Raw genomic sequence first — 8,433 nt, forward strand, 5'->3', positions numbered from 1 at the left:
TGTGTAGTTGTATGTTTAGTTGAACTGGCTATCTTTAATGCAAGAAATCAAACTCCTGGTAAATTTTAAAATACTATATTCATTAAGAAACATACATCGTTGGTAATCTGTCTTTCTTTAATGTAGCAAAATACGAAGAATTTAACGTAAATGCTTTCTCTGTTCCAGATGCGAGTCTCTTCGCTGGGTAGGATGCCTATTAAATCACTTGAGGAAATCAGGCAGATGTTCCAGAGATTGTCAGTCCGGAGACTAAGTTCCTCCCCACTTCCAAGCGTAAAAGAATCACCATCTGAAAGCCCCAATAGTTTTGTGAGCAAACTGTCTATTTTCAGAATGAAACTGGCTTCACCTGCTTTGGATGGAGCTGCTCAAAAGGCTGCTGAGCCTCACAGCACTGAAAGCCCAGAAAGTTCCGAAGTGCCTCAAGAACTAGATATGGTGAATGTAACTGCTGGCTGTGAACACAACAGTGCTGCGTCATATATTGAACTGTCTTCCTTACCTAAACTATGTTATGAAGCTGAGAGTCCAGATGAAGCTGCCTTGGTTCATGCTGCTAGGGCTTATAAATGTATTTTACAGTCTAGGACTCCAGATCAGGTAACTGTGGACTTCGCAGGTCTGGGATCTTTAACATTTCAGCTTTTGCATATCCTGCCTTTTGATTCAGTGCGGAAAAGGATGTCAGTGGTGGTTCGGCATCCAGTCTCCAACAAAGTGGTGGTGTACACAAAAGGTGCAGACTCAGTCATGATGGATTTGTTGAGAACTGCATCTGAAGGTATCTATAGAACTTCTCATTCTTTGCTCGCCTTTGTCATTCTTCAGTAGAGTTGAACAGATCGCCAGATTCATAAGTAACCCAGCAGAACTATTATCCATGAATAGTTCCTTGTAGGAAACCCAAAGAGGTAGTATTGCTTGTCACCTAGATACACCTGTCCTGGGTGCTGGTATGGAAACTGAGAAGAGAGAAGCAGCTGTTATTCAAAGGATTTAGCGGTGTCTAAGCAGACCTCTTGGAGCCAACTGAACTATTTCCAGTTATAGAGTAAGGTCATCTGCTTGAATAGGTGGCTTCTGCTACACAGTGAGAGGTGTTTATTAGAATGCGATACTTTCTAGCCTTTACCTATGTTCGTGTTTCTGAGCTGTTGGAGAGAGGTATCAGTAGCAGATGTCACCTATTGGTGCTTTTCGAGTTTTTTTCCCTTGACTACTGACTATTTCTGTGTTTCTAGGTGTAATAATAATAGTATCTGTAAAGTTGTTTGGTGCCTTCTGCTGGGCCTGTTGTTCAGGGGTAGACATTTTTTGAATCTGCCACAGGAGGGATACATCATGTTGTTCAAGCACTAACTGATTTATTCATACACAGTAGCAAACAGTCATTGTTTTTTAACTGAAGGCAGTATAGAGAAAGTATTATCTGTGTATGGTAGAAATAAATACCTAGGTATATTTAAGTTCAGAAGATGTCCCAAGGGTTTTCTTTAACGGTTTGGAGAGTAATATAAAGGAATGATTTGTAAAGGCTTGCTTTCTGCAAAAGGGAGTTTGGTTTGTATGTTCCATGGATGGCTGATCTCAGCGAGGAAGAATTCCACTTACAGGGGGGAATTTTAACTCACCCAACATTAGCCATCTAAAGTCTAGACAAAAAGCCTCTGTAGGCCATGGGGCAGAAACAGGACCTCCAAAATCTGTTGTCTTACTAGGGGGGGTACTTTCATGTCTGGAGGTGCCTCTCCTTACTTTGATTCTCAAGGTAAACTTGGTACCTAACTTCTACGTGTCCAAAGTTAGGTGAGGACATGTTAGGACATGCCTGTCAGAATAGTCTGCCCCTTAACACTAATTTTTTAAAAAGCTTTTCGGTGACTGCCCTTTTATCTCTGTCCCACTAGACGAGTGGCAGTAAAGCTTCTTGGGTATCTGTGGTTCAGTTCATTTCAAAAAATCATTTTCTTTCAGAAATAACATTTTGATATACTAGTGGCATTCAAAGATCTATCAATACCAGATGAGTTACCCCTCACTGCTTGGGCAGACTGGTGTACTGTATGCTCACTATAGATACAGCCACAGTACATAGTGAAAACATGAAGATGCATTCATAATTAAAATAAAACCTGTTAACATTTTAATATTTTTAAAACGTATATTTAGACCTTCAAAATTTTCCACTAAGTTTAGCCTAAGAATGCATATTTAATTTGCTTTCTTTGGTTTTTTGTGTGATAGTAGGTACTAACAATTCAGAAATGGAACAAAAGATTAAAGAGAGAACTCAGAAGCATTTGGATGACTATGCCAGAAGAGGACTGCGCACTCTGTGTATTGCTAAGAGGGTACTCCTTTTAATACCTGTTTTTAAGAATGTTTACAGTTTATGACCAACTTGAGTGGTATTGCCAATGGAGCAGACATCACTGCTTCTAAATGGATGCTTCTGTTGCCATGTTTTGTTTATCCTTATGTTCTTTCAGGCAGAATTTGTAAGTTGACCCAAATCAATTCCTGACTTCAGTTAGATTGCCGTAGTCATTGACAGTTTAGGATGCCAAGCAGCTTAAATAGCCTAATTCTAAAACAGGGGTCGTCAGCCTGATTTTTCTTCAAAAGTCCTGAGCAGGTCTCCTTGTGTGAAACTCACCCTGGTTGGAATTCCAGACACAGAAAACAAATGAGGTCAGACCTGTTTTATTGGGTTTAACGAACAGTTTGCAGTGTTACAAGCTCTGGATGCAAAACTTAAATGATGTTTTGAGATTCCAGTTTAAATTCAAAGCTGCTCAGAAGTAAAATTCCATAGGGACTGAAACAGGCAAGAAACCTCTTTACAAAGCCTTGTGCAAAGTGAAAGTACAGGCTGTGTAGCTGTACAGTCATCAAGCTTTACACAGCTGTGCAGTGATTCTGTGGCTGTGTCAATGCTGCAATTAAAGAGCAGTAGGGGGAGTATACTACGCTCATTGGCCTGCCTACCTTCTGTCTAGATGGAAATCTGTCAGGCAGCTCGAGGAACCTGCAGGGTGCTGGTGAGTAACCTGGCTTGTGAAGCCTGGCAAAGTAATCTAACACTGTGAACATCATACTAAATCTGTGGACCTGTTGGGACATGTAAGTAATGCACTGCCAGGGGCTGTGCATCTAGTTTCAGTATGTGGACAGCAGAAGTAACTGTGAGGACACTTTTGAGGCGCCTTTGAAAGCACAGTACAGATACATGCCATATGTTTTCTCGCCCTCTGTAGGTGATGAGTGATGCAGAATATGCAGAGTGGTTAAATCATCATTTTTTAGCGGAAACCAGTATTGACAATAGGGAGGAGCTCCTGCTTGAATCTGCCATTAGGCTTGAGACCGAACTAACTTTGCTCGGTAGGTAGAAAATGCGGTAACTCCCAAGAAACTGCTTATGACGTTCATAATTGGAATTTACCCGCAGAGAGCTGTGCTAACCTCAATTTGTGTAACGCATAGCTTTCTACAGACCTAGAATTTATTGTCACTCCTGAATTTTCATAAATCATGCTGTTAAGTTTGCACTACCTGTAAAACACACTGAAGACAACTAGTACTCTTCTGGTTTTGGAAGGGGTAAAGTTTTACTGATTTATTTTTTTTCTTGGGTTTCTTTTTTGTACTCACTGGAGTTTTTAAGAGTCATCATAATAAGTACATGAAATGATAATAACAGATCACGGGCCTGCCTAGGCAAACATTCATAAGGATCCCACTTCTGGGCATGTTTTCCGTCACTGTTGCATTTGTGGCACAGCAGGTATGCTAGTGCTGGGTCCTCCTGTAATAACATGGAGATAAGAAGTCAGGCATGCTTCTGCAGGAACCGTTCCTGTAGTGGTACAGAAACAGGGAGGCCAAAACAAAATGAAAAACATTTGGTGTAGATTTGTAAAAGGTAAACTGCAGGCAGTCTGGGGAAATAGCTCTAGAGAACTGCCCAGCAAATAACATTTGGAAAACAAAGTGCAAAGATCTGATTGTGGTGGTAAAGATGGCTTCTGCTAGAAGCTGAAGAGAGACAGATCCATTGTATGGAAAGGTGTTACTTCCCTCATTTTGTGCCACATCTGCTCAGGGCAAATGCCATAAACCTTGTTACTAAAAGGAATTCTGGGATTACTGGCAGCAGTTTCTGGAGAGAAGCCAGAGCAGTGCTGCCAGCTGCTGTAGTTTTAAGGGATGATGTGCTATTCAGGTAGCCTTTTGCACTAGAGTCAGCAGAGGGATGTCTAGTTGCTGTGGTGACCTTCTGTCCTGCAGGCCAAGGCAATTTTTTGTCTCATGTCTCTGGTAGGACAGTAAACAATATGCATTGGCCCTAACATTAAATGGGAGTGAGAATAAGAAGGGTAAATGGCTTCATACTGCCAAGGTGCTTGCTTTCAGTACCTATGCTAGCTTAGTTACCCCTGTCTGGGGCATGTGTACGTTGTGATCTGCAGAGTAGAACTACTTACAGCGCTTCTCGTTCTGCCTCTCTGAGCCTTCCTTTGCTTTCTTAATAAACATTACCTACTGTAGCTGCATCTGTAACTCTGACTGTCCTCTTAGGACTGAGAAACAAAGACTTTATCCTCAAAGAACAACAAGCAGAAATTCAAATCATCTCAGTATTGCCAGGATCGTGGAGGACAGCAGTGGTTTGTAGTCCACTGTGTAGGCAGGTATGAAATCCATATGGCTATATATAAAGCCTAAGGCCTTTATTTGAATGGAAATCTATTTCTGGAAAGAATAGCCCTAATGTGCAGTACTTAACTAAGCACAGATCTTGATCTCAGCAGTATATATATTGAAACTGGCTTCTGTTGAGTTATGAAGTGATCAAGTATTTCAGAAGGGGAGTGTTAAGTTTATAGAGTGCCCAAGTAGAAGCAACATTTTTCTGTCTTCCCTTGATGCCTGTCAGTGTCTATCAAAGAAGCTTTCATCAAACAGAACCAAGCATCTTCCTTCCTGCCTTTTTTGTTATTTTGCATGAAAATGCAGGCAGAGTGCAGAGCAAGGGCCTGGAGGTTTTTGTCTTCCCGGCGACCAGGGACCGTAAGCTCTGTGCCCTATTGGCAGCTACTTACTGAAGAAATTGCTGTAGCGTCAGAAAATTGCCTGCCCTTTTGGCTCTTATCCATCCCCATATGACAGTCAGTGCTTTATGTACAAATTGCTGGCTAGAATCCCACACTAGAAACATGCTAGGAGGGAAAACTTTGCTTTGAATTTTTGTATTGTTTGTCTTTAAGAATGAACCTAGCTGCAACTGGCTGAAGTTTCTTTCTGAGAAACTCTTAGCCTGAGAATCCTGCAAACCAAACCATGTCTCCTGGTTATGATTTAATACCATTTGTATTGTAAAAAAAATGAAAATGTCCTGTACTGTAGTAAATCATTGGCACTGCAGCTTTTCAGAGATGGTTCTGCTTTATGCTGATGTTGTGTTACGTCATTGTTAGCAGAGATTTTGTAAGCTGGTTTTAGGAGCACAGGTCTGCGTGTTGTGCACACCAGAAAAGAGGTCTCTATTTTTTTGTTGAAAGTCTTTCTATAACCACTAAGGGGTGTATGTTAGAGCAGGTATTTCCTCCCTGTAGGGGGAGTATGTCAAGGTTGGCAGTATGGGCAGGAGGAAGGGCAAAAAGAGTTGAGTGCTATGAATTGAAAGGACCTGGGGCAGGAGGTACTGCAGCAATGAGTAATTGAGAAACCTGATGGTGAATGGCAGGTCTTTGCAGCACTGTTCCAAAATATGATAGCAGAAGAGGGGATTTTGGTGTGGAAAAGATGAGGGCTTGGTACGGGAAGTACAGAGAATTCAGCCTAGAGCAGAGTTGAGAATCAGGAAGAGAAATGGGCCTTGAGATAGGAAGGATCGAGGTGATACATTAAAGAAGGTTTGGGGTAGTCCGAGGTAGGAGGGAGTGGGAATAATGGAGTGTATTTGTCATGAGAAGCCTGGGAGTTTGTGTCCCACAGCCACTATGGGGTGAAATAACCACGAGAATGAGAATAGTTGGCTTAAAAGGGTCTTGTGAAGAGTTAGAGGCCCCGGAAGCTGTATGTGTCAACCATCTCACATGTGATGGGCTCTGGGACAGAAAGATGTGGAAGGGAGGAATTCCCAAGTATGTCCCAGTAGAGTGACTGTTTTGTGATGTGGATACACACAGAGGACCATCTTGTCCTGTCACGCTTGCAGGGTCTGGGTTTTTGAAATACAGCAGCACTAATCCTTCTACTTGTCTAAATTAAGGTGCCACTGGCATTGAAGATCGCCTGCAGGAGGGTGTTCCAGACACAATACAGGCATTACGGAAAGCCGGAATAAAAATATGGATGCTAACAGGTGACAAGAGAGAGACAGCTGTTAACATTGCCTATGCTTGTAAACTGCTGGAACCAGATGACAGAATCTTCACTCTCAAATCACAGAGTAGGGTGAGTGGAAATTACACTTTTCTTCAAGTGTTTTTTATTTTTCTCTGCTGAAAAATTCAGTCAGGCTATATCACAGAGCAGTATGGAAAAATAAGATGTTCTCTGCTCTCCCAGCCGACCAAAGACAGCATAATTTCTTGGAAGATGAAAATACTAGAAAACTGACAGTTTGCCTCCTTGTCGGTAAAATATTAAATCCATAAATAAATTAAATGTATGTAACATCTTTCTTTATATACAGTCCCTAAATAAAGATTATTTTAATTGAATAGACTGCTTAATTTCTCTTTGTGGTAGGTTAGAGAGTTGACATGCTTCACATGTTATTAGAGATTTCAAATGGCTGTGACTTACAGCATATTAGCAATGTAAGAATTATTGTCATGCAAATTCTATTGAATTAAGTTTTGTGCTGCTTTGTGTAATATATTCACTCAGCCCTGCTTGTCTTGCATAAATGTACAAAGAATTGTCTCATTAAAATACATTGCACACTATTCAAGAAAACTAATCTGCCAACAATTTTATCAGAGAAAAAGCCACCTTCTCCCTACCACCCAGTAATTGAGTCATGTGGTAAAGAGTGGTTAAAAAAGCTGCTGTTTTGCATGGCAAGTTTAATCCTACTTGATCATTGTGTCCTCTTGTGGATGCTTATAACCAGCTGTTTTTCAAATCTTGATTTTTAACAATTTTGGGTTTCTTAAGAGCGAAATTTCTAACTATAACTGGTAAAGCCGACATATAAAATGTCTCTCCTCAGAGCAAAGACATGAAATCTAAGACTTCTCTAAAGGACTGGGTTACAGGGGCTACAAAGATGATTAGGGGATTGGAACATCTCTCCTATGAGGAAAGGCTGAGGGACTTGGGTCTTTTTAGTCTAGAGTAAAGAAGATTGAGGGGGGATCTTATTAATGCTTACAAATACTTACAGGGAGAGTGCCAGGGGGATGGGAACAGTCTTTTTTCAGTGGTGCCCAGTGACAGGAGAAGAGGTAACGGGCACAAACTTGAACAGAGGAAGTTCCGTCTTAACACAAGGAGGAACTTCTTTCCTTTGAGGGTGGCAGAGCACTGGCACAGGCTGCCCAGAGAGGTGGTGGAGTGTCCCACTCTGGAGACATTCAAAACCCGCCTGGATGCTGTCCTGTGCAACTGCTGTAGGTGACCCTGCTCTGGCGGGGGGGCTGGACTAGATGATCTCCAGAGGTCCCTTCCAACCATGACCATTCTGTGATTCTGTGACTGGGGAATTTTTCTAAGACCTTCTGGTTTTCTTTTTTTCTCTGTTTATATGTTACTTTAGAAATTGTGTGGCAAGTGGTAACTGTGGGGAAAATAAAGTGAAAAAGAAAGGATTTTCAGTCCAGTTGTGTTTGAGGAAAGCTTGGGGTTTGATTTTTGCTAACACTTTTTCTTCCTTTTTTCCAACTTGGGAACGAGTGTCTTACTTAACAGTGAGAACCAAGCCCTTTTGTATAAGTGCTCATCTTCCCTCTAACTGGGCTTTGAAATAAAAAGTAGACAGGATTTGATACTCTTGCATTTCAAAGTAAAATAATGAGCATATTGATGAATAAATATTTTCTTCTATATAGCATGCATTATGTATATTGATATCAAGAGTCTTTTTTTTTTTTTTTTCATTTTACATTGATTCTGACAAGGTAAAAAATTCCACAAGGCCGGTTCTTCAGTAATTCATTGCAGCTCACCTATAATCTGATTTGGAATGCACTTTTGGCTTTGCATGCCAGATAAAAAGAAAGGTAGAGAGCAAAAGTCTTCTATCAAAGCTGTATTTATGTTACAGAATCCTTAATGGTTGTTTTCTCTGCTAGTCTATGAACGTTTCTTGATTTCCTTCAGTTTTTTCCCTTCTCCTAGTACAATACTCAAGCCAATCTACTTAAGCAAAGTTAAATCACAGGCCCTTTTATTAACAACAGACTGCATCTTTTGTGA

General features: G+C 40.9%; 1 long non-coding RNA gene across 1 annotated transcript; it reads left to right on the plus strand.

The window, feature by feature from the left end:
* The first annotated feature begins 471 nt into the window (after positions 1–471).
* LOC309671042 lies at positions 472–3,332 on the plus strand. Its single transcript, XR_014269099.1, has 3 exons — positions 472–784; positions 2,248–2,354; positions 3,261–3,332. It is a non-coding gene; the product is annotated as an uncharacterized lncRNA (long non-coding RNA).
* The last annotated feature ends 5,101 nt before the right edge of the window (positions 3,333–8,433 follow it).

Source organism: Vanellus vanellus, assembly GCF_965231255.1.
Source record: "Vanellus vanellus genome assembly, chromosome: 4".
NCBI lineage: Eukaryota > Metazoa > Chordata > Aves > Charadriiformes > Charadriidae > Vanellus > Vanellus vanellus.